A 25,790-nucleotide genomic window follows, 5' to 3' on the forward strand; every position below is an offset into this window, starting at 1 on the left:
GTCTGGAGTCTCTACCTCTCATGGGCCTTCTCATCCTCAGGCTCTGCTTTTTCTCCAGAAAGACCCTGCTCTGCTGCAGCCACCTCCCTCCGGCTGTCGCTGTCACTTCTAGAGCAAAATGCATCCCCTTCATTCTGACTTTGTACATCTGGGGTTTTAGCACTCAGAGCTGCACCTAACACCAGAGCTGCACCTGACACCAGCATTGGCTAGTGAGGGGTCTGAACAGCTCCTGCAGAGAGGGAGAGAGAGAGACAGCCACTGTGGAGCATCCTTGCCAACTGTCTCAGAAAGCAGAGGAATGTAAATTCTTTGTCAGGTGGGACAGTGCCAGAGACAGAAATTCACCCTTCTAAGAAATTCACCCTTCTAAATGTCCCTTCTTCAACTTTAGCTCCTGATTAAGCCCCTTTGAAGAAGCTAGATACACAGGAAGGGCTGATCAGCTTTCCATGGGTATCGGTAGCTGGCTCCAAGTCATGGGACTTGACATCTCGTCTCCCTCTCGAAACCAGGGAAGTGTCTCCCACCGCTGCAGCCTCCTGAGGCTCTATGGCCCTGTCTGTACAGCAGGGACAGCAACACTCACAGCCCCACAGGAGGGCCCCTGGACTAGCAATGTGGCCCCCTGAGCAGCCTCTGATGTTCCCTGTGCGAGCCCCAGAACCAGCCCTGAGTGAGGGAGGCAGAGGGGGGAGCAGCTCACACATGCCAAGGGGCTGGCCAGGGGCAGGACATGAGCCTGCCAGGCAGCAGTGACATCACAAGTAACTTTTGCAGCACCTCAGCTCATTGGCCGGTAGGCAGTGACCTCACAGAGGGTCCATGACAACAGCCAGGTGGGACAGGCTGCAGGGCTGGGGCATCTCAGAGACCCCCATGGCCTGGCTGCCTGGAGCCTCCTTTGTGAGGTTTCCCCTTGAGGGCAGAAGGGATTGAGGGTTCCAGCTGGGAGTGTCTCTGTGGAGATTTCCTCTGTGGGGCAGGCAGGGTTGCAGGAGAGGATGGCACTGAACTGAAGAGAGAGGTAAGGGGATGGGCTGCAAACACCCGATGAGGATGGGATTTGAACCCATGCATGCAGAGGACAATGGATTAGCAGTCCATCGCCTTAACCACTCAGCCACCTCATCTGAGGTGTTACAATTTGCTTCAAATCACCTGAAGTCAGCACTTCAGGGAACCTTTCTGCCACTTGCTGACTGGCCAAGGACACCCAGGGCAGGAAGGTTTTGGCTTTTCACAATGTTCCCTGGGCTGCTGTACAAAGCTCAGTGCTCGTAACAAACCCAAACACCCCTGGCTACATCTACCCTGTTTTGTGCAAAAGGTCTTGCCCAACAGTGTGTCCACACTGCCATGTGCTGTTGCACAACAGAAGTGCTTTTCTGTAAAAGCAGCCATGGCAGTGTGGACGGTCTCCTGCGCGGGAAAACTCTGATGGGCATTTTAGATATTTGGCTTTCTTGAGCAAGAAACCCCTGTTGCCCGTCCACACTGCCTCCTTGTGGACGAGTTCTTGCACAAGAGGGCTTATTACTCGTGGGGAGAGCAATAACTTCTGTGCAAGAAGCCCTGTTGTCTGATGCTGCACTATAAATTTACTTGCGCAAAAATGTGCCTTCAGTGTAGACGCTCTGCAAGATTTTACAGAAGAGCAGTTGCTCTTGCACAAAAAGCCTGCAGTGTAGACGTAGCCCTGCAGTGTAAACACAGCCTGAGAGACACGAGGAAAGGAAGTGGCCAGAGCCTCCCCCCAGCAGGCTGGCCCTCAACAGGACGGGCACGTCTACACAGCACCCTCACCTCGAAGTGAGCTGTGCAGTGTGAGCGGCTGCCCGGGACCCCAGGGGAAGGTCTGTGGGGAGTTTCCAAGGCAACAACAGCTACGAAGTTTCATAATCTACACTCACATGACTGTGATTTATTCCTCCACTGGCAAGTGTCTCTGAAGGGATGAGAAATGCAGGGCCCAGGTGCAGGGAGCCGGGTCACATTCTGCTGCCTGAGTCTCAGTCCTGGCTGAAGCCTGGCTACAGAGAGAAGAGGCCAGTGCAAACAGCCCCATGGCAGCGAGGGAGTCAGTAGGTAAGTGGGTGGGTGGAGCAGGGAGCTGGAGGCAGAGTTCAGCTCTAACAAACTAGGGGTGCATCCCATAGTTCAAAATAATCAATGCGCCTACAGGCAGTCCCCGGGTTACGTACAAGATAGGGACTGTAGGTTTGTTCTTAAGTTGAATCTGTATGTAAGTCGGAACTAGCATCCAGATTCAGCTGCTGCAGAAACTGATCAGTTTCAACAGTGGCTGAATCTGGACGCCAGTTCTGACTTACATACAGATTCAACTTAAGAACCCCAGGCATCCCCAAGTCAGCTGCTGCTGAAACTGATCAGCGGCTGATTCCAGGAAGCCCGGGGCAGGGGCTTCCTGTAGTCAGCCACTGGTCATTTTCAGCAGCTGCTGACTTGAGGACACCTGGGGCAGAGCAGCTGGAGTGCTGCTGGGTTGGTCCTGTGGCGCCCAGAGCGGCGCTACGGGACCAACCGGCAGCGCCCCAGCTGCTGTACCACAGGCGTCCGGAGCAAAGCCGCGGAGCACGGGGGCAGCTGGACAGCCCAGACGTGCTGTGGCTATCCTGCTGCCCTTGGGCTCCGTGGCTTTGCTCTGCTCTGCTCCCCGTCCCCCTGGTCTGCAGACCGGGGGAAGGGGGAGCAGAGCAGAGCAGAGCAAAGCCACGGAACACGTGGCCAGCTGACAGCCCAGACGCATCTGGGCTGTCAGCTGGCCGCGTGCTCCGCGGCTTTGCTCTGCTCTACTCTGCTCCCCCTCCACCTGGTCTGCAGACCAGGGGGAGGGAGAGCAGAGCAGAGCAAAGCCATGGAGCCCGAGGGCAGCAGGATAGCCACGGCGCGTCTGGGCTGTCAGCTGGCCGCGTGTTCCGCCGCTTTGCTTCCTCTCCCTGGTCTGCTGGAGACCAGGGAGAGGAAGGGCCCCATTCGTAACTGCGGATCCGACATAAGTCGCATCCGCGTAACTCGGGGACTGCCTGTATTTTGAAATAGCTTATTTTGTAATTTGGGGCTGGCTACACAGCACTTCGAAATAAATCCGCATGCAGGGACGTCGGAATAGCGAGCCCGTTATAGCTTGAAATAAGGGGCTTGCTCTTAAGACGCGTCAGTGTGATATGAGCACCACGTCCTAAACCTCCGAGCTAGCCGGCCCACAGGTGTGAGTCTCACAAGTAGCACTCGCAGGGATGTTGTGGGCTCTGGAACAAGGTGGGTGAGGCAGCAAAGCCTTTTGCAGGCAGGGGAATTAGCTCAAGTCGTAGAGCGCTCGCTTCGCATGCGAGAGGCAGTGGGATCCATGCCCATGTTCTCCAATTACAGCTCTCTCCTTTAATTTCAGTGGCCCCCTCCCTCTTCTTACCTTCTCTCCCAAAAGAGACAGACCCCCCAGCAATTGCCATGCTGCAAAGCAGAGAGTGGAGATATCAAACTCACCAGCCCATCAGGCTCTGGGGTGCAATGGAAAGCATGTTGGACTTCTAAGCTGTAGTGGTTAATGTGAGCCCAGCTTAGACATTCAAAGATTGTGGGTTCAAGTCCCACCAGAGTCACTTTAGCTGCTTCCTCATTTCCAGGATGCAGCTTTTACAGACCAGTCAGTCCTTAGGCTGACACTGGGGTGGGCTGGCATCCAGGCAATTCCCAGCAGACCCCAGTAAGGGTGGAGGGAAGGGCTGGTCCTTGGGCTGGGGTGGGGGTTGTTCTGAAAGGACCATTTTGTCCCTCCCTGTCTCCTACTAGTGCTGAGCAACACTCAGGCTGTGACACGGCTGCCAAACATCCTGGACAGTTAATAATGAGCCAGACGGGTTTGTTGGCAGCTCAGTGTGCGGAGCCTTAGATGAAACATTTAAAGGTCCCTGGTTCAATCCCAGGCTTTGGCATGTCTCTCGGTGCAGCAGGGCCCTCTCTGCTCCCCTGGCCATGCTCGTGCCCTGTGACATCCCCTCATCCATCCTTGCAGCAGCCCATCTTTGCTTCTAAACCTCCCTCAGAGTGGCTGCTTCTGCTTCCTTGGCTAAAGTCCCTCCCCCTGTGCGTGTGGCTGGCAGGGATTGCTAGAGGGATCCATTTACATGTAGCTTCACTGAAACCCCCCTCATTGGCCTGCGCCCAGGTCAGTCCATGTGTGTTAAAGGGCCTCAGGGAGCACAGAGCAGAGGGATCCCCTCGACACAAACACACAGTCCCAGCCCCAAGCCTCCCCCATATCCCAGATCCTGTGCCCTGACTTCTCTTCCCTCCCACATCCTCACCCCTGCCCTGAGCCCCCCCCACTCTCACACACTCCCCAAATCCCTGCCTTGAGCCTCCCACACTCTACATTTTAATTTCTTACAGGTACTGTCCTATCACAACCCCTCCCCCAACTTCCTGCCTTGAGCCTCCCTCTTGCCCAGCCCAAGGGGTGGTGCCCAATAGAACAGGCCCTGTAAGAAATGTGTCACTTTCACCCCTGGGAGCAGCTCAGCCAGGCAAAGGGGCTGCCTGGGGCAGGACATTAGCCCTGGAGGGCAGGGGTGGGTGTGGCAGTGACATCACAAGGGCCTTTTGCAGCCCCTCAGCTTATTGGCTAAAGGAGGTTGGGAGGTGATGACCTCACAGAGAGTCCATGACAATGGCCAGGTGGGACAGGCTGCAGGGCAGGGGTCATCTCAGAAACCCCCCCCCCCCCCCCCCCATGGCTTTGCTGCAGGGAGTCTCCTTGAGATCTGCCCTTGAGGCCTTTTTGGAGCCTTCTCCTTTCCCACGACTAACTGACCTAGAAGGCCGACGTCTCTGTGGAGAAGGGAAGAGACTCCAAGAAGGCCTCTGTAAATGCAGCAGGGGAATTAGCTCAAGTGGTAGAACACTTGCTTTGTATGTGAGAGGCAGTGGGATCAATGCCCACATTCTCCAATGAGGGGAGACATTTCCAATTTTTCTTTTTACCAGCAGAGCCAGCCAGGGGGCTAAGTGGCTCCAGCAGGCCCCTCCCCCCCCCGGCCCCGGTCCCCACTTCCTACTTGCTCTCCCCAAAACCAGCCACGTTGGGGCAGAGAGCTGCTAGACACCAGCCCTCCTGGGCCAGACAGTGGCAGGAGCACTGGAGGCAGGTTGCAGGTGGGGCAGAATTAGCTCCATTGGAAAAGTGCTGCCTTTGCACATGAGAGGTAGCAGGATTCACTCCCATCTTCTCCCACCGGCTCGCTGGTGCTGAGGGGCCAGCCCCTTTCCTGCTGCCCCAACTCTTATTCCCACAATGCGCTTTGTGCAGGGGCCACTGGTCTTTCTGCCAAGGTGCGTGGCTGGGAGCCAGGACTCAGGACCCTTCCTAAAATATACAAATCCCCGGCCCCACGACCCTCTGTTCCACTCACACTGTCTGGCTGCTGCCCACATGGAGCTCAGGGGCCAGGTGGGTGACTTGCCTTGCAGCTGTGACAGCATCAGACCCCTGCCACCCGCCTGCTCAGTGTGGAGACCAAGCCCAAGGGTGGCACCTGGGATGTGAGTTACACAAAAGCCTCCTGTTCCTTGTCCAGTTCCCAACATTGGCTGCTGATGCCCATTTGTGTGGGGGTGTAGCTCAGTGATAGAGTGTTTGACTGCAGATCAAGTGGTCCTTAGTTCAAATCCAAGTGCCCCCTTGGAAAATTTCCTTCCAGTGGAAATATTTTCCTTTCCAGTTCCATCACACTCTGGCTTTACATTGCTTGAGGTTCTTGACATTAATAAGAACCCTTAATGCAGAGCTACTCAACTTTGGAAGCCCTGGTGGCCACAATGAATGGCATTTCACCAGGATGGACAGGGCAGGTGTCCCTAGTTAGTGTATTCCAGGAGCTGGGAATGGGTGACAGGAGGGATCACTTAACAATTGTCTGTCCTGAGGATTCCCACTGGGCAATGAAATTGGCTGCTGTTGTGAGACAGGATCCTGGGCTAGTTGGGCATCTGGCATGGCCCAGTCTGGCTGCTTTGATGTTCTGTTTGGTTTCTGTTCTTGTCCCCTCTGGGCAAGGGAGAATGGACCCTCATCCTGCGCAAGGCTAGTGTGGGTGAGCAAAGAGGCATGTGTCAGGTGTCTCTGGTGGTCTAGTGGCTAGGATACAAAACTCTTGCTGGTCTGGTCTGATTCCCACTCAGGGAAACCAGCCTGATGTTTCACATGGCCACTGTCTAGTCATTTTTCTCACCTCAGTATCTCATTGTCACATGTAACGGCAGCTGTGACCCAAGAGGTTACTTCAGGCTCCTTCCCACCTCTCCCTCGCTGCTAAGGCAACACTTGCCATTTTCACATGGGGCAGAGCTGGGTGACTCAAACTGCCCCTTCCCTCTCCTGCATGGGCAGCGCTACAGGAAGAGGAGCTGACACTCTGCTCCATGCTTCTTTTCCACTGTTTCACCTCTCAGGGCTTGTTTCTCCTTCCTTGTTCTTAGCAGGTAGGTACACAAAGGCAAAGCACCAAACCAAACAGCCTTGGCGCCAGCATGGGGCTTGAACCCATAACCTTGGCATTACTAGTATCAAGCATTAAACACCCAAGACAGTAGGAAAAGACACTACAGACAGCTACAAGGACGTCTCTGCAGCTGCCAAGGGCTTTTCTCTGCTGGAGCAACTAGTGACTCACTGTGATGTGGGCTGGCTAGTCCAGCTGGTCTGAGGCTTACTCAAGCTCATCTTGCCCTACAGGGCCACTGGCAACAGCTGCTCTCGTGTGTGCTGCTGTGGGGAAAAGTTTCCCTGACAGCTGCTGAACTAGCTTGGTGGGGACAGTGTTAAACTGAAGATTTAAAGGTGTCTGGTTCAATTCCTGGCTCTGGCAGGAGACCTTTGTTTCTGTGGCTGAGCTGTTGGCTGGGTCCTCTGTAGAGAACCTGTCTGTCCCCCCTAGAAGGGCCTTGCCTGCTCTGCCTCAGCCAGGGGAGGGGAAAAGAACTCTCCTTGGAAGTGGTGTTAAACCAGCCACCTAGGGGCAGCTGCTCCAGTCCTCTGCTCTATAAGCTGAGCTATGGAGGGGCCTTTTGGGGGGTGCTTCTCTGTCCAGGTGTCTCTGTCCACAAGGGCAGGAACAGAATCCTGGAATCACCTTCTGCCCAGACTCACCCTCTTGGAAACAGCTGGTTGTAGAGGTGAGGACAGAGGGTCTGTGCCCATCTGCCAGTAGCTCCTGGGGTGGGGGGCAGGGCTTTGTGTGTTGGTATCACACGTGACATCACAATGCCCCGATGCACATGGCTTGACACCCCCCTCCTGGAGCAGCAGCAGCAGCAGGCTGGGAGGGCGGCGCGCTGGGATGGAACAGGCTGTCAAGCCTCTTTGGCTCCTGCCATCTGCTGCTACATGGCACCAAATTTTGGAAAACCCTGTTCTCTGGACACGTCCCTTCTGCCTCGTAGAAAGAGCGTCCTCTTCAGTCTGGACGTGGCACTGAAAGAAGTAGAAGGGGATTGACAGGGGATGGGGAGTGTGGGGAGAGTGTCTCAGGGGTTTGTTGCTTTGGTTAGAGGTGTGGCCAAAACACAGGCCTCGCTGTGAGGAAGATTTGAACCTTTGCAGGGAAAGTCTATTAGATTTCAAGTCCAACACCTTAACCACTTGGCCATCACAGCTGCGAGCTCAGCAATGCCTGGGCACCAGCAAACAAAAGATCTGAGGGCCACATTGTCATTCCCTTCGGTGGGGCCCTGCTAGACTGTAGCTGTGAAAGCTTAAAAATCAACAAATGGTCCTAGAATGAGAGAATCCTGCCTTGTGTCCATGTTTGCTGTCCCAGAGAGCGGCCCCATAGCTAAGCTGGCCCAGGCACCTGCCAGGTCTGGGGGAGGTGAGGGAGGCAGCCCCCAGTGGTGCCTGGCCAATGTGTCTGCTCTTCCCACCATCCCCCCTTATGTAGCTGGAGGCAGCTTCCTTCAGTTGAGCTTGGCCATGTCCTCACAGCAGGAAGCCAAAGGCAGCAAGAGCAGATTTCTGGCCCCTAGTCAGGTGCTCTCTGGTCTTAGTTGGACTCACTAAATCAAACTCCAGAAGGTTGACGGCAGCCCGTCCTCGCCAGCTGGGTGTGGTTCTTCTGCACAGCCCAGCCCTTAGAGACCAAGGACGTGCCAATGGACTTCTACATCACACCCTTATTGAATTGCTGGAAACGCAAACCAGACACACAGCGGGTTTGAGCTGGTTCCAGCTGAGGAACAGGTTTGCCTGGTTTATGTGTATTGGTGCCAGAAAACATTAATGGTTTGTATTCATTTAAAGAGTCCACATACAACAGAAATCCAGGGTGCAATAGAACTGGAGAGGTAAATGTTTCTATTAAAGGAAGATTTCCTAAGGGGGCACTTGAATTTGAACCAAGAACCACTTGATCTGCAATTAAACACTCTGCCACTGAGCTACACCCCCACACGAAACACATACCTGCACCCTGTATTGTGCACTAGGCAGGTGTCGAAGCAAAAACACGCTCCTCTGTGTTTAGGCAGCTAACAAACAGCTTTATTAATGAATAAAGCACAGCATGAGCCAAACGTGGTCACAGCAGAGCCGGGCCCAGTAAGGCTGCTAATACAATCAATCCTAGTATCTTTATACCCTTAGCCAAACAGTCTGACGTCAGGGCATCCAATTACAGAAATCCTCAATTAAATTTGGAAAAACAAAGCCTTATCAACAAGATGGCGGACAGGTACGAGGGAGTACATCTCCTCTCCCAACCAGCCCAATTAACACATACCAATAGCCCATCCTGTAGGCCTCTTCTCACGGGGTGACAGAAAGTTCACTCTGGTCTACGTGCTTGAGAGAAAAGCTGAAATGGTTTCTGATATACAAGATGGCTTCTAGCTAAACATAAAATAGCTTCTACACAGGGAACACGAGGCTTTTGTGTGACAAACATCTCAGGTGGGATGGACTCTCACTGACCCCAGACTGACATGGACCCTAACGAGTGAATCTTGCTACCTCTGGGGTCCAGCAGCTTTTCACCCCAGCTTTGTGGGAGGCCAAGTAGGAAGGGGCCTCTGGAAGCTCATAGCCCCCTGGCCTGCTGTGTCTGTGGAAAGGGGGGAAGAGGACACATATCTCTCACTGGGGAACAGGACGCATGGATCCCACTCGTTCCTGCAGAAAATGAAACAGGCTGAGCATTTTGCAGAGAACAGGCCAGAGCCCTTCTCCTGTCCCTGGAGAGATGGAAATGGGGCCGTTCCTCGTGGGGAAAGAAGTGGGTGTGTCGGGAGTGGGGTTCGAGTTCAAACCTCTCCACAGACCAGAACCCCACATTAGGGGCAAGAAAGAGCCTTGAGTCAGGCAGTGGAGAACACTTGGCTCCTGTTACCCTGAGATGGGATATTAGGAAACTTTTCCCACACAGCCTGGCTAGCTCAGTTGGTAGAGCCTGAGACTTTTACTCTCAGGGTCATGGGTTCAAGCCCCATGCTGGGCGATGCCCTTCTTTAACTCACATTCTCAGCCTGTGAGCAATTGGCTCAGTTTTCACCAGGGTTTTAGAAAGAAAAAGTCTAGTCCTGGGGTCCAGCTTTAGTAGAACCAAAGAGAGAACCAACTGCAATTTCCATCTTCTGAGGAGAAGGGAAGAGGATTTTCTTCTCCTCAGTTCTAGCCACATCAGCCCAGGGAGGAGAAAAAATAACCCTCCGCCCACTGATTGTCCCCCGTCAGCTTCTGTAGCTTCACCTCCTTCCACAGCAGCTCCAGCTTTGAGCTACAAATCTCAAAGGGCTGGTGAGGAAATGAGGCGCTTCCCTGAGAACAAGAGGTGGAGTGTTCACAAGGAGCATCCCCCTCCCCTGCAGAGCAGGGTGTTAGAAAGAGCCAGGAACAGAACAGTCAGACAAGTTCCATCCCTTGAAATGTGTTTCTGTGGTGTAGTGGTTATCATGTTTGCCTTATAGGCAAAAGGTCCCTGGTTCAAAGCCAGGCAGAAACACAGGGTCTTCTCTTATTGGGGTGCCCAGGTAACTGCAGCTGCTGCTGACCAGCCTGTTGATGAGCCCAACACTCATGTGACCGCGGGGGGGGATAAGGTCAGCTGATAATGCCCCTGGGTGCCAACCTGGGGAAGCCAGATAAATTAGGCCAGGCAGCTGCTTGTGCCTTGGCCTCCCCTGCCCTGGGAGGCTGGTGCATTGGGCTGGCTCTGCCTGCTGCCTCCCTTGTGTGACTTGCCCAGTGTAACAGGCCAAATGTCGGAAAAGCCTCTTCCCCCCCCAAAAAAAAAGCAGAAGAAAAAGCTGCACAAATTGGCTATGTCTACACTGGCCCCTTTTCCGGAAGGGGCATGTTAATTTCAGAGATCGCAATAGGGAAATTCGCGGGGGATTTAAATATCCCCCGCGGCATTTAAATAAAAATGTCCGCCGCTTTTTTCTGGCTTTTAGAAAAGCCGGAAAAGAGCGTCTACACTGGCCCCGATCCTCCGGAAAAAGCGCCCTTTTCCGGAGGATCTTATTCCTACTTCAAAGCGCTTTTTCCGGAGGATCGGAGCCAGTGTAGACGCTCTTTTCCGGCTTTTCTAAAAGCCAGAAAAAAGCGGCGGACATTTTTATTTAAATGTCGCGGGGGATATTTAAATCCCCCGCGAATTTCCCTTTTGCGATCTCTGAAATTAACATGCCCCTTCCGGAAAAGGGGCCAATGTAGACGAGCCCATTGGGTTTTGAAATTTGCATAGCTTTTCCCAGAAGAGCAGTGTAGGGCAGACATAGCCTGAGTGTTGCTCAGCACTGGTAGGAGACAGGGAGGGATAAAATGATCTAATGGCACCTGAAGCTTTTCAGAACAACTCCCAGCCCCAACCGCAAGAACCAGCCCTTCCCTCCATCCTCACTGGGGTCTGCTGGGAACTGTCAGGACTCAAGCCCACCCCAGTTTCACCCTAAGGATTGCCTGGTCTGTAAAAGCTGTGCCCTGGAAATGAGAAAGCAGCTAAAGTGACACTCGTGGGACTTGAACCCACAAACTTTGAATGTCTAGCTGGGCTCACATGAATCACTGCAGCTTAAAACAGTGATAGAAATGTAGCCATATTAGTCTTGGGTAGCTGAAACAAAATACAGAAAAAAAAAACAGTTTCTTGTCATTTCAACCAACAAGGACATAATCTCAAGGACTTAATTACCTGCATCCTGCTTCAAAAGCCTTTTAAAACTGCACTTTAAAGGGAATCCTCTAAACTGTTATTCATGCTAAAATTCGACACTTTACGGCGGGGTCCTAACAAAGACTCTAGTTATCTTACCCATTACAAAGATAGCTTCCCCAATTATCACCTCTAATATCATTAGCTCACAGACATTTACCTTCCCCCCCGCATCCCCGTTCTGTTCTGAAATTTGATTTGTCCTTTTCATATGTGTTTGGTTTTTTAATTGTATCCTTTGCTATATATGGCTGTGACAATTTTCTTCCACTATTTGATCTGAGGAAGTGGGTCTGGCCCACGAAAGCTCATCATCTAATAAACCATCTTGTTAGTCTTTAAAGTGCTACATAGTCCTGTATTTTGTTGCAGCTTAAAAGTCCAACATGCTTTCCATTGCACCACAGAGCCTGATATCTCCACTCTCTGCTTTGCAGCACGGCAATTGCTGGTGGCAAAGAAAGGGGAGCCAGGTCTGTCTCTTTGGGGAGAGCAGGTAGGAAGAGGGAGGGGGCCACTGAGCCCCTGACAGTGAAAATAAGGGATAAGAGCTGAGCTGCAGTTGGAGAATGTGGGCATCGATCCCACTGCCTCTCGCATGCTAAGCAAGCGCTCTACCACTTGAGCTAATTCCCCTGCTGCATTTACAGAGGCCTTCTTGGAGGCTCTTCCCTTCTCCACAGGGACGTCTGTCATCTAGGTCAGTTAGTCGTGGGAAAGGAGAAGGCTCCGAAAAGGCCTCAAGGGCAACTCTCAAGGAGACTCCCTGCAGCAAAGCCATGGGGGGGCTCTGAGATGGCCCCTACCCTGCAGCCTGTCCCACCTGGCCATTGTCATGGACTCTCTGTGAGGTCACCACCTCCCAACCTCCATTAGCCAATAAGCTGAGGGGCTGCAAAAGGCCCTTGTGATGTCACTGCCACACCCACCCCTGCCCTCCAGGGCTTCCGTTAAAAGCATTTCCGGAAAAACACACCAGTCTAGATGTAGCCATGGTGTAAGAGGCAGCACTCAGACTCTGAATCATGTGATCCGAGTTCAAATTTCTGTGGGACTTGCTGGGGTTGGGCTGGTTGCTGCAAAACCCTCCAACTTTATGAGCTTTGGGCTCCTTATCTGCAGGCTCCCCAGAGAAAGAGTTCTGTGCCTCCTGCTGGGTGTCTGATGCCCCCTGGAGCTCAGTCTGATGCTATGGTCTGCCTGGCTGAGATGCGCTGGGCCCTAAAACTTAACCTGCCTGGAGCTTGCTGCTTACCCTTGTGGTCTCTTTTGTGGTCCCCAGGAGCTGCCAGGCTCTGACTCTTGCCCCCTGGCACTAGCAGGTGCCCCTCCCCCCAAACAATCTTTTAAATTGGTCTTTCTGGTCCCTCTCAGGGTGTTTTTCTCCTCAGCAGCAGCGCACAAGAGAGAAGCTGTTGCCAGTGGCCCTGCAAGAGAAGATGAGCTTTGCCTGCCCCCCTCAGCCTGACTTGTTACTTGGCCCCATTCCTGCCTCTCTTCCCAGTGGCCGAAAGGGTCTGCGGCTGCTGCTGACAGGGAAGAAGCTGGGAGGCAAGGTGCTGGCAGCAAGAGATTCCTGCTGCCTCTTTGCCCTGGGTCTGCCGGCCACCAGCCACCTTGACCAAACCTCAAAGCATCTGGACTAGTGAGCCCACATCACAGTGAGTTGCTAGTGGCCCTGTCACACTGCTTTATAAATACTGTGCACTGACCCATTGCACCACTGGAGCAGATGTTTGAGAGTTTTCTCCAAAGTCCTTAAATTGAGAAAGTGAAGAAGCACAAAGTAGAATTGAGCCAGAGGTGCAAGAAGATCAATATTCAAGGATTTACGCAAACCAACAATTCCCCAGCAGGTCCCACTGAGATTTGAACTCAGCTTGTAAGATTCAAGCTCCTGACCCCTTCCCCTAACACTATGGGACCATCACACAGCTCTGTGCTTGAGGTTCTCAGCTGGTAGCTGATACTCTGATCCCCTTGTTTCTTCCATTCAACTGCGTCACTGTGACTGACCGGGCCGTGTCTGGGCACAGCTGAGGGCGTCCGCTCAGGGCGAATTGCTCAAATCTGGGGCTCCTTACAGTCCCCCTGACTGGCGACCTCTCCAAACAGGCCACAAACCAGTCCCACAGAGCGCTTCAGCTGCCTGCCTGAAGCTTCCCGAGCAAAACCCCTCCGACACCCCAGCAATATCTGTGCCCCAGATGGCCCCGGGCCTATACACAGGTGGGGGGTCCTAGCACCCAATCCCACCTACCCCGAACAAGTTCTGTCTGGTCCCAAGAAACCAGCCACAGATCCCTGGTCAATTTACCCTCTGGACCTTACCACAAATCACGCTGGGCCAATCCTTCAGAATCTATATCTAAAGGTTTATTATTACAAGAAAGAAAAGCACGAGAGTAAGGTTATTAAAGTACAGTACGTTACATGCACTGAATCTCCCAGTCCTCGATGCAGGCTCTAGCAGAGATGTTGCAGCTGCTGGTTTAAAAGTTCTTATTGCACATCCTACGATCAGGATGGGTTCACAGGTCTTCCGGGCTCTTCAATCCCTGCAGTGCTGCCTCTGGGATGAAGTGCTGAGCTGAGAACAAAAGGGCATCGACCACATGGCCTCTTTATACCCCCTCCCTGGCCTCTTCTGGTATGTAGCAGGTCACCTGGTCCTCAGCCTCTCTCTGCTGGCAGCTCTTGGGTCTCCGCCCTCCTGCTTTAGGTGTGTCTTTGGGCCATCAAGGGCCATTGTCCCACAGGGCTTCACTACTCAGCCTGTCCATAGCAATGCTTAACCACATTCACAGAAATATTCAGCTTCCACACAGATTACAGATTCCTACCTACACACATAGACATTATATACTCACATAAATAGCGTACATAAGATCAGCAAACAATAATCTCCCATTCAATACCCCACATGGCTCCCCCCATACCAATTTCTGGGGCCAACACCCCCACCTAGGGGTGCAGTAGCGATCTGGCTGCTTCCCTCCAATTCAGAAACGTGACAGTCACATCTCCAGACCCTGCCCCATCTGTATGCAGGCTCATGGCAATGAGCTGGCTCCCTCTCCGGCAGAGGAAGGAGAAACGTTGCCCTGTCCCTCCTGCTTAGCTGGCTGGCCCCAGGTAAGGTCACATGAGATTATCCAAACACATCCCCATCAGCCCACAGCCACATCTAGGGCCAGCACTGGGTGGGCAGTGGTCAAGGAGCCAGCAACTCACAGGAAGAAGTCGGGGGCGGGGCTAATGAGATGCTCTTGATTTGTCAATGCCAAGCTGTGGCCAAAAACGGTGAGGTAAGGATCAAACACAGGAGTAACAACAGGGAGGCTCCTACCACCTGTTGGCACCTGCCAAAGCTTGGGTTTGAACTAGGGACCTTTAGATTTTCACTCTAACACTCTCCCCACTGAGCTATTTTGGCTACTTTTGCTGGTGGACACAGACCTCTCTGGCCTGTAATTCTCTGTCTGGGATGTTTGGCAGCCGTGCTGCACACAGTGGACGTCGTCATGCCCTGCCCAGGAAGGCCAGACTGGCCTTTCCACAGCGCCCCTCCCCCACAGCCCAGAGCCAAGGTTCCCTCTAAGCCAGGCCTGGGCAATACAGGCCAGCGGGCTGGATCCAGCCCATGAAGCCACCCAACATGGCAGCAAGAAGCCTCAGGCAGATTCCCTGCTCGCCCTGCCCCCACGCACAGCTGAGAGAAGGGGCTGCTGGGCCCTTTGTGTCTCTCAGCTGCAGAGGAAAAGGCTTCAGGCCTGGTCCCTGCTCCAGGCTTGTTTGTGGCCAATGGGAGCTGCCTGCTTGAAGCCCTGGCCAGTGCCCACAAGCTCTTATTCACCCAGGGGTATGACCTGTGCCCCCTGCTCAGGGAAGGGGCTGCCTGAGAAATGTGCTTGGCTGCTGGGAGTGTCTCCCAGCCAGAGCCTGCCTCTGGCACCCCAGCCCCTCCCTTCCCTCAACCCACTGGCCCTCCCTGTGATGGAAAAGACTCAGCAGATTTCATGAATACAGAGAAGGCTGGTTTCCCTGACTGGGAAGCAAACCCAGGCCACAGCAGTGAAAGTGTTGAATCCTAACCACTAGACCACCAGGGAGACAAGAAGCTGAGTTCTTTGTTCAGCTACACTAGCTCTTCTCAGGCCACTTTCTGTCCCCTGCAGGACATGGGTCCATTCTCGGAGAAGGCGCGCGATGCTGGCTTATTTTGTAGCTCCAGACTCTACCAGAAGATGCCTCCCAGCTCTTTCCCCCGACTGCACTCTCAGGGCCGGAGACATGGACCTGCCCCTGTGCATCGTCGGGGATGTGCCTGCTCTTTGCTCCCTGGGCTGATGAAGTCCTACACAGGGCAGCCCTAAAGCCAGAAACGTTTCCCAGGCAAACTCAGCAGAACCTGCATTGGTGTGGAGGCGCCTTCGGGCCCCTCAAAGGGTGGTTCCGCTGTCTGCTTCCTTGGCTGGACCTTGGCAAGTCGAATGTCCCCCAAGTGTCCTCCAGAATAGTTGTGAGAACAAGGCGGAGACTTTCCTGCCCCCTGCACAGCTGGCCTGGTCACTGCAACCCTGCTGCTTCAGCCCCCTGCCAGTCTCATTCCTACTCTTCCCTGCTGCCCCATCTTTTAAGTGGCATACCGGGCAACGTTCTCACGATGATCTAACAACCCTTCAATGATGGGAATGCCCAGCCTCTTGTTCTTAGTCACCCAGCCTGCCTCTTTCTAGTACAAACTCTCTGTCCCAAAGGCAGAGCTGCAAGCAGCTCAAACTCTGTTGCATTTAAGAGCAGCCTCTGGAGTCAGATCCTGCAGCTTTAAGCAGAGCTCCAGTAGGAAATCCAGGGAGTTCAAACTCTCCCACAGCCTTGCCAGTCACAGTGGCCTCTGCAGCCACTCCAGGCTTGTGGTTGACTCCTCCCCAATCAGCTTTTTCCTGAACCAGCAGCTCCATGGTTGGCCGGGGAGGCCTCTTCTTTGTCCCAGATGGACCTAGGAAAATGTGAGCAAAGGCTACAACAAGGCACCACTGCGAGTTGCACCCAGGATCTCCTGTTCACAAGGCAGGTGCTTGAGCCAGCTGAGCCATGGTGCCATCCCCAGCTGGACGTGGTCCTTGTTCTTCTGCAGGGCACGGCCAAAGGAGAGTAAGGACGAGCCAATGGGCATCCAGATCAGATCACACCCTTGTTGAATGGATGGAAACAGAAACCAGACACACACACAGAGCCGGTTTGAATTGGTTCCGGCTGAGGGACGGGTTTGTCTGGTTTATGTGCATTGGCACTAGAGCATGTTAGGGGTTTGTGGCCATTTGAAGAATCCCTGTTCAATAGAAATCCAAAGTGTGACACACCTGCAGATGTAAAAGTTTCATTTCAATTGATGAGCTTTTTAAGGGGGCACTTGCTACACCCCCATTGCAACCATGTGTTTGCATCCAGTGTTGGGAACGGAGCAGGAAACGAGGCTTTTGTGTGACTCACATCCCAGGTGGGACCCTCATTGACCCCCAGAGTGTGACTGGTCCTAACAAGGGATTTGCCCTGAAAGCAGCAGAGCTGGGGCAGGACAGGGAGTCCTGGGAGATGAAGCAGCTGGAGGGAGCCAGGAGAGCAGAGGCCAGGCTGAGAGCTGAGATGCCCAGTCCACTTCCACACCCCAGGTCCCATGGTGTAAGAGGCAGCACTCAGGACTCTGAATCCTGAGTTCAAATCTGAGTTCAAATCTCAGTGGGACCTGCTGGGGCTCAGCTGGTTGTTACAAGGCTCAGGTGCTTCAGCTTCCATGCACTGAGGTTCAACAAAGAGAGTTCTGTTCCTCTTGCTGGGTGTCTGAGGCCACTGGAGCTCCATCTCCAGACTGAGCAGGTGGGCTGGAAGGGCCTGATGCCATCACAGCTGCAGGGCAGGTCACCCACCTGGCCCCTGAGCTCAGCCCGTGCTGGAGGCAGCCAGACAGTGTGAGTGGGTCAGAGGGGGGATTGGGGGAAGGGTCCTGAGTCCTGGCTGCCAGCCACGCACCTTGGCACAAAGACCAATGGCCCCTGCACAAAGTGCATTGTGGGAATAAGAGTTGGGGCAGCAGGAAAGGGGCCGGCCCCTCAGCACCAGGGCGCAGGCAGGAGAAGATGGGAGTGAATCCTGCTACCTCTGTCATGGCTTGGCCCAGGAGGGCTGGGGTCTAGCAATTTTTGATCCCAGCTTTGTGGGAGGCCAAGTAGGAAGGGGCCACTTCAGGTGTACGACCCCCTGGCCTGCTCCATCTGTGGAAAGGGGGGAAGAGGACACACACTTGTCACTGGCGACAGGGCGCATGGATCCCACTCGTTCCTGCAGAAAATGAAACAGGCTGAGCACTTGGCAGAGAACAGGCCAGAGCCCTTCTCCTGCCCCTAGAGAGATGGAAATGGGGCCGTTCCTTGTGGGGAAAGAAGTGGGTGTGTTGGGAGTGGGGTTCGAGTTCAAACCTCTCCACAGACCAGAACCCTACATTAGGGGCAAGAAAGAGGCTTGAGTCAGGCAGTGGAGAACACTTGGCTCCTGTTACCCTGAGATGGGATATTAGGAAACCTTTTGCATGCAGCCTGGTTAGCTTAGTTGGTAGCGCATGAGACTCTTAATCTGTGTCATTGGTTCAAGCCCCATGCTGAGCAGTTCCCTTCCTTAACTCACATTCTTAGCCTACAAGCTATTGGCTCTCAGTTTTCACCAGGGTTTTAGAAAGAAAAAGTCTAGTCCTGGGGTCCAGCTTTAGTAGAACCAAAGAGAGAACCAACTGCAATTTCCATCTTCTGAGGAGAAGGGAAGAGGATTTTCTTCTCCTCAGTTCTAGCCACAACAGCCCAGGGAGGAGAAAAAATAACCCTCCGCCCGCTGATTGTCCCCTGCACCTTCTGGCGCAAGAGCCTCTTCCACAACAACGGTGGCTCATTAGATATGCAAATGAGGCTCACCCACTTGCCACTGCTCCTACCAGCCACCCTCCAGCCACCCCATCCATGCTGCTGTGGGTGCCAGTGTCTCACCACACTGTGAAATCAGACCAGAGACGGACACTGTCAGTAAACACTCATATCGGAAACGCTCCTGTGGATGCTGGGCCCACCAGAGCCGTGTGCCGCTGCCATCTGCCTGCTCCGTGGACATCTTCCCATTGCAGAGCGCGCCGAGCCAGACTTTGACTAGACAGCCCCTCTCTGGGCACCCAGGGGCTACGTCGACACTGCAGGCTTCTTGCTCAAGAATGACCGTTCTTGCGCAAAAACTTGAGGAGCATCTACACTGCAAGCGCGTTCTTGCACAAGTAAATATATGGCAAAATGTAGGAAAAGGGCTTCTTGGGCAAGAGTTATTCCTCTCCCCATGAGGAATAAACCCTCTTGTGCAAGGGCTCTTACACAAGAATGTAGTATGAATGGGGAACAGGGTTTTTCCCCTATCGCTAAAATGGCCATCAGAGCTTTCTTGCACAAGAGAGTGTGCACACTGCCACAGACATTCTTGCACAAAAGCACATGGCAGTGTGGACGTGCTCTTGCACAAGACATTTTGCGCAAGAACTCTTGCACAAAATAGTTCTTGTGTAATAGCCTGCCGAGCAGATGTAGCCAGGGGGTGTTTGGGTTTGCTACCAGCACTGAGCTTTGTACAACAGCCCAGGGAACATTGTGAAAAGCCAAAACCTTCCCGCCCTGGGTGTCTCTGGCCAGCCTGCGAGTGGCACAAAAGTTCCTGGCAGTGATGGCTTTGGGTAATTGGTAACAAACCTCAACAACTCACATGAGGTGGCCGAGTGGTTAAGGTGATGGACTGCTAATCTGTTGTGCGCTGCATGCATGGGTTCAAATCCCATCATCATTGGATGTTTGCAGCCCTTCCTCTTGCTTCTCCCATAAGTTCAGTGCCAGCCCCTCCTGTGACTCTGCCTGCCCCAACCCCCTCCCTTTGCAGCCTGGGGAAAGGGGAAATCTCCAGAGAGACACTCCCAGATGGGACCCTCAATCCCTTCTGTCCTCAAGGGGAAACCTCACAAAGGAGATTCCAGGCAGCCAGGCCATGGGGGTCTCTGAGATGCCCCAGCCCTGCAGCCTGTCCCACCTGACTGTTGCCATGGTCCCTCTGTGAGGTCACTGCCTCCCAGCCAATGAGCTGAGGTGCTGCACAAGGCCCATGTGATGTCACTGCTGCCTTGCAGGCTCATGTCCTGCCCCTGCCCAGCCCCTTGGCATGTGTGAGCTGCTCCCCCTCTGCCCCCGTCACTCAGGGCTGGGTCTGGGGCTCAAGCAGGGAACATCAGAGGCTGCTCAGGGGGCCACGTGCCCCCAAGGTCACCTTTTAAATGTCAGGGCAAGGCAGGATCTATCCCGTCCCTTCCCCAAAACCCCACCCCTTTGCTGAGCCCCTGCCCTCCCCAAACCTTTCCATGGGCTCTTGGTTACTAATGGACACTCACCACTAATGACATAATCACACCCCAGCCATGTTGCTAGGGCTGCAGCTGGGGAGAAAAGTTTCATTGAAATAAACAGATTAAGCGTTTGAACTGTCTCATGTTAGTTGATCAAACTTCTTTTGAAATAAAGGAAAACATTGCAGCCAGTACAAAAGGTTTCAATGTTGCTTTATTTATGGCAGGGGCGGGGAACCTTTTCTGGGTCGGGGGCCACTGACCCACAGAAAAATCGTTGACGACAAAAGTGAGAAACAAAAAACCTCTTCCAAAGGCTCCCAGCCCTCTGAGATGTGGCCCCCCAGCTAAGACACCTCCCTCCTCTGGTGTTCCAGCCCCCATGGCGTGAGGGGAAGGGACAGGCAGGACTGAGGTTCACATTTACTTTTCTGGGGCTGCAGAACTAGTGGATTTTGTGAACCTGCTTAGTCTATTGGTTTCTAATAGAAAACCTGAACCACTCAGCCGCGATCTTAGCAGTGTCAGAGGGCCAGGGAAATTGATAAATAATCCCAGTGCTCAGGTCTGACGGCACCTGCCCCATAGAATTCACACAGCAAACCTGGCTTCCAGCGCACAGGGCAAGCTTGGGGGCTCATTGCTGGGCTCTGGGGTGAAGCATTAAACCAGCCCCCTCCTGTGGGGCTGTGAGTGTTGCTGTCCCTGCTGTACAGACAGGGCCATGGAGACAGGGAGAGATTCACTGAATGGGCCAAGGTCAGCGAGCGAGTTAGAGCCCAGCTCTGCCCCCAGCTCCCTGCCCCACCCACCAACGTGCTGACTCCCTCGCTGCCAGGGGGCTGTTTGCATTGGCCTCTTTTGCTGTCTTTTCTGCTGTGAGACATTGGGACAGTTGGCCAGGGCGTCCCGCAGTTGCCATCTCCCTCTGTTCAGGGTCTGTCCAGAGCCCCGACTAGCAAATGCTGACACTGCTGTTAGGTCCAGACCAGAGGGGAGTGTTTAAGGGTTATTTCAGAAGAAGGGTTTTCTCCCAAAATAACTGCATCTAAACTGTGTTTTTTATTTCAAAATAAAGTATTTTGAAACAACGCCCGGACATGATTATGCAAATGTAGCGCAGGATATTTAAATCCCAATTTCATTTACAATTTCGAATGTCTCCATTTGCATCCCTCTCCTGAAGGAACTGCAAGTGTCGACATGTCCTGGGTGTTGCAACCTCCCAGCACTCACCTGATGTTCCCTCCCCGCTGCCTGAAGACGTTTGGGAGTCCTCCTGCCTCCCCTGGTGCTGCAGGTCATCAGCGTTGTCATCCTGAAGCTGCAGCCGCTGCTTCCCAGGTGTCTCCATCCCAGACTCCACAACTCTCCCTGGAGACAGGGGCTCCCCACACCCCGGGATTCGGTCCAGTTCCTCACAGTATGCACAGTGCTGCCGTGCTTCCCCAGAGCGGGACCTGCCCTCACGGGCCCTCGCATACCCCTCCCGCAATTCGTTGACCTTGGGTCTGACTTGGTCTAGGATGCAGGACGGGGGAGGTGGCCTTTCTCTGCAAGGCCATCAGCCATTCGGCCATATGTTACATAATTTCATGGAGGTTAGGTCCATAAAAGGCTAGTAGCCAGGGGGTAGGAATGGTGCCCCTGGCCTCTGTTTGTCAGAAGCTGGAGAGGGATGGCAGGAGACAAATCGCTTGATCATTGTCTTCGGTCCACCCTCTCTGGGGCATCTGGTGCTGGCCACTGTCGGCAGACAGGACACTGGGCTAGACGGACCTTTGATCTGACCCAGTACGGCCGTTCTGATGTTCATATGTTCACAAATATCCACATTCCTCCTCCTGGACTGCCGGGCCTGCAGAGACTCCCCCTCGGATCACAGCTCCAAGAGGGTCTTTATCTCTGGCCCAGACACTGACAGTGCTCGGTGTTTCTGCCCCTTGCTTGGTCCTGTGATGTGTCCCTGAAGGGGTCTCTGGGGGCTTGTGCCTGTGACATGGCTCTCCGGAAGGCAGAAGTGCCTGATCTTAGGCAAACGACCCAGAAACAACACTTTACGGCCAATAACACAAGGACGGCTCTTGGTCTTCATCCCCAAGCCACACAGAGTATCCAAAAGTCACTTCTCCACCTCTCACTTGGCTGCTCTAGAGCTTAGCCTGAAGGCCGATAAACTCTACTCTCCCACCCAACAACCTCTGGGACTCCTCTCCCGCCCAGCTCCTCACACCACGGAGAGTGCAGGGCAGCCACTACCCCAGCATCAGCACTTCTGGTCTGTGCCTAATGGCCAAGAAATTATGCTTTACCCAAACCACACAGGTACCCTCTAGCCTCATTGCAGATGTGGGCTTCCCTCACTAATTTTCCCAGCTGCTTTGTAGGCAGGCATTGGTGGTATAGTGGTGAACATAGCTGCCTTCCAAGCAGTTGTCCTGGCATCAATTCCCAACCAATGCAATGTAAAGAGGGAGCATCAAAGCTTGTTGCTGAGCTTTTTACTTGAACCCTGAAAAAACAGGCACAAATGGGTCCTGCAGCTGCCGGCTGCCTCTCACCGCTTTTCATCCTCTCCGAGAGCATGCACAGTAATGGGTGCTTCCCTCATATACCCCTGCTGCGATTCCTTGACCTTGGCTCTGACTTGGTCTAGGATGCGGGGGTAGCAGGGAGGTGGCCTTTCTTTGCTAGACCATTGGCCATTCGGCCCTAAATGTCCACATTCCTCCGCATGGACTGCAGGGCCTGCAGAGACTCCTCCTTGGAACACAGCTCCAAGACGGTCTGTATCTGTGGCCCAGACAATGACAGTGCCTGACGTTTGCTGCCCCTTGCTTGATTTGATTCCCAACCAATGCAAGGTGGGAAGGGAACAGGCGACCTCCTGGGGGAGATCTTATTTAACCCTGAACAACAGGCACAAGTGGGTCCCACAGCCAAGGGCTCCCTCTCACTGCTTTTCGTGGGGAGCAGCTCAAATAAAACTAATTTGGGTGTTGTGGGGTCTGCATGGGGCTTGTACCCATGATTGGGCATTATTAGCATCAAGCTCTTAACAGCTGAGCCAGAATGCCCATGCATAGCCCCCAAATAGAGGGAAGAGAAGAGTTTTGCCTGCTATGGGGGAAAGCAGGCCAAGCCAAGGGCCTTTTAGCCACTGGGTCTGTGCAGACTGGAGCTTCTTCTTACCAGCTCTCTGGCCTGTTCCCTGAAAAGCCTCAGCCTTCTGCCTGTTTCCCCTGTCCATCACAGGCAGCATAACAGTCACCACAGCAAACACCTCTGTTGGCAGCATGGGACTCAAACCCATGCCCTTGGTGTTATTAGCATCACACTATAACCAACTGAGTTAGCCGGGCAACTGGAATTTAGTTCACAAATGGCCCTTTCAGAAAGGCACCTCTAGCAGCTGAAACCTGTCTCTGCAGTTGCCAATGGCTCTTCTCTGACAGGGCCACTAGCAACTCACTGAGATGTGAGTTGGCTCGTCCAGCCGGTTTGAGGTTTGGTGAAGGTGGCTGGCGGCCGGCATGGTGCACTGAGACCCAGGGCAAAGAGGAAGCCAGGATCTCTTGCTGCCAGCACCTTGCCTCCCAGCTTATTCCCTGTCAGCAGCAGCCACAGTCCCTTTCGGCCACTGGGTCAGCCCAGGAAGGGAGGCAGCAATGGGACCAAGTAGGGAGTCAGGCTGAGGGGGCAGGCAAAGCTTGTCTTGCCTTGTAGGGCCATCGGCAGCAGCTTCTTTCTTGTGCGCTGCTGAGGAGAAAAACACCCTGAGCAGGACCATAAAGACACATTTAAAAGAGCATTTAGACGGGGGCACCAACGGGGCAAGAGTCAGAGCCTGGCAACTTCTGGGACACAGAAGAGGCCTCCCCTGGCCACCTGTGGAACTGCTGGTTCAGGAAAAGGCTGATTGGAGAGGAGTGTTGGGAAGAAGGAAACCACAAGCCTGGAGCAGGTGCAGAGGCTGCTGTGACTGGCACTGGCAAGGCAGGGCTCTGACTGCAATTGCTGGGACAGGAGAGCCAGCACCACACACCCTTGTCGTTCTTTGGGGGTGTCCGTGCTCAGAGAGCCTGAGGGTGCAACCTCTGCAGCTCCTGCAGCCATGGAGAGTGAGGGTATGTGGGCATCAGGTGCTTCTCACTTGTGGTTTACTTCTTCCTAATACTCCTCCCCAATCAGCCTTTTCCTGAACCAGCAGTGCCATGGGTGGTCAGGGGAGGCCTCTTCTGTGTCCCAGCAGGACATAGGAAAATGTGAGCAAAGGCTGCAACAAGGCACCACTGGGAGTTGAACCCAGGATCTCCTGTTTACAAGGTAAGTGCATTAGCCAGGGTACCCGCCTCAGGCTGCTTGGTAAAGCTGGTCCATGGCCCCAGACAACACCTTTGACTCCCAAAGTACAGCAATTTCCTTTCAGCCCTGGCTGTGTCTGCGGATGAGCTGCACAAAGGAAGATACAAGATCCCTGGGGGGGTCTTTGCCGGATGAACGTGCCTGAGGAAAGAAGCTGGAAGCACAAGACACACAAAAGGGGATGTGGGACAGTTTGAGTCACACACACGGCAGGTGGCGCAGCTCAGCCAGGAACCTTATCCATTCACAGAGCTTCACAGCTTCTCTACCCCCAAACCCCATCAGGCAACTGCCCCATCGGCTTTGCCCGCACAATGCTCGGGCCTGGGGATTTTCTGTCACTTTGCCAGATCAAATAACTAGCCCTCCACTGCTCTGGAGTCTCTGCCTCTCATGGGCCTTCTCGTCCTCAGGCTCCGCTTTGTCTCCAGACAGACCCTGCTCTGCTACAGCCACGTCCCTCTGGCTGTCACTCCTGGGCCTTCTAGAGCAAAATGTGCCACTTCATTCTGACTTTGAATACACAGGCTTTTAGTACTCAGATCTGCATCTTACACCAGCATTTGCTAGTGAGGTGTCTGAACAGTTTGTGTAGAGAGGGAGACAGCAACTGTGGAGCATCCTTGCCAACTACTCTGGAGAGCAGAGAAAAATAAACTCTTTGTCAGTGAGAGCAAACTACCACCCCAGATGGGACTTGAACCTACAATCCCTGACTTAGAAAGTCAGCACCTTGTCCATTAGGCCACTGGGGAACACAGAAAACACTACTAGGGAAAGAAATTCAACCATCTAAATGACCCTTCTTCAACTTTTAGCTCCTGATTAAACCCCTTTGAAGAAGCCAGATACACAGGAAGGGCTGATCACACCCCTCTGAAAATCAGCTTTCCATGAGTATCTGTAGCTGCTCCAAGTCATGAGCCTTGACGTCCCATCTCCCTCTCGAAACCAGGGAAGTGTCTCCCACCGCTACAGCCTCCTGAGGCTCTATGGCCGTGTCTGTACAGCAGGGACAGCAACACTCACAGCCCCACAGGAGGGCCCCTGGACTAGCAATGTGGCCCCCTGAGCAGCCTCTGATGTTCCCTGTGTGAGCCCCAGACCCAGCCCTGAGTGAGGGGGGCAGAGGGGGAGCAGCTCACACATGCCAAGGGGCTTGCCAGAGGCAGGACATGAGCCCTGCAAGGCAGCAGTGACATCACAAGGAACTTTTACAGCACCTCAGCTCATTGGTTGGGAGGCAGTGACCTCACAGAGGGACCATGGCAACAGCCAGGTGGGACAGGCTGCAGGGCTGGGGCATCTCAGAGACCCCCATGGCCTGGCTGCCTGGAATCTCCTTTGGGAGGTTTCCCCTTGAGGGCAGAAGGGATGGAGGGTCCCAGCTGGGAGTGTCTCTGTGGAGATTTCCCCTTTCCCCAGGCTGCAGTGAGAGAGGGCTGGGGCAGGCAGGGTTACAAGAGGGGCTGGCACTGAACTCCTGGAGAAGCAAGAGAGAGGGCTGCAAACACCCAATAAGAATGGGATTTGAACCCATGCGTGCAGAGGACAATGGATTAGCAGTCCATCTCCTTAACCAGTCAGCCACCTCATCTGAGCTGCAAGAATTTTTTTCAAACCACCTGAAGTCAGCACTTCAAGGAACCTTTGTGCCACTCGCTGGCTGGCCAGGGACACCTAGGCTACGTCTACACTGGCCCCTTTTCCGGAAGGGGCATGTAAATTTCACTAGTCGTCGTAGGGAAATCCGCGGGGGATTTAAATATCCCCCGCGGCAT

At 53.7% G+C, this 25,790-nt stretch overlaps 4 non-coding genes across 4 annotated transcripts; 3 read left to right on the forward strand and 1 right to left on the reverse strand.

Annotated features, from left to right (window-relative positions):
• Window positions 1-1,051: 1,051 nt before the first annotated feature.
• Window positions 1,052-1,133, reverse strand: TRNAS-GCU (transfer RNA serine (anticodon GCU)). Its single transcript has one exon. It is a non-coding gene; the product is annotated as a tRNA-Ser (tRNA).
• A 4,497-nt stretch (window positions 1,134-5,630) lies between these two features.
• On the forward strand, window positions 5,631-5,702 carry TRNAC-GCA (transfer RNA cysteine (anticodon GCA)). The gene has a single exon. It is a non-coding gene; the product is annotated as a tRNA-Cys (tRNA).
• Window positions 5,703-9,940: 4,238 nt separating this feature from the next.
• On the forward strand, window positions 9,941-10,013 carry TRNAI-UAU (transfer RNA isoleucine (anticodon UAU)). The gene has a single exon. It is a non-coding gene; the product is annotated as a tRNA-Ile (tRNA).
• A 6,886-nt stretch (window positions 10,014-16,899) lies between these two features.
• Window positions 16,900-16,976, forward strand: TRNAQ-CUG (transfer RNA glutamine (anticodon CUG)). The gene has a single exon. It is a non-coding gene; the product is annotated as a tRNA-Gln (tRNA).
• Window positions 16,977-25,790: the final 8,814 nt, after the last annotated feature.

This window comes from Pelodiscus sinensis, chromosome 25 (genome assembly GCF_052426305.1).
Source record: "Pelodiscus sinensis isolate ZL-2025 chromosome 25, ASM5242630v1, whole genome shotgun sequence".
Taxonomy (NCBI): domain Eukaryota; kingdom Metazoa; phylum Chordata; order Testudines; family Trionychidae; genus Pelodiscus; species Pelodiscus sinensis.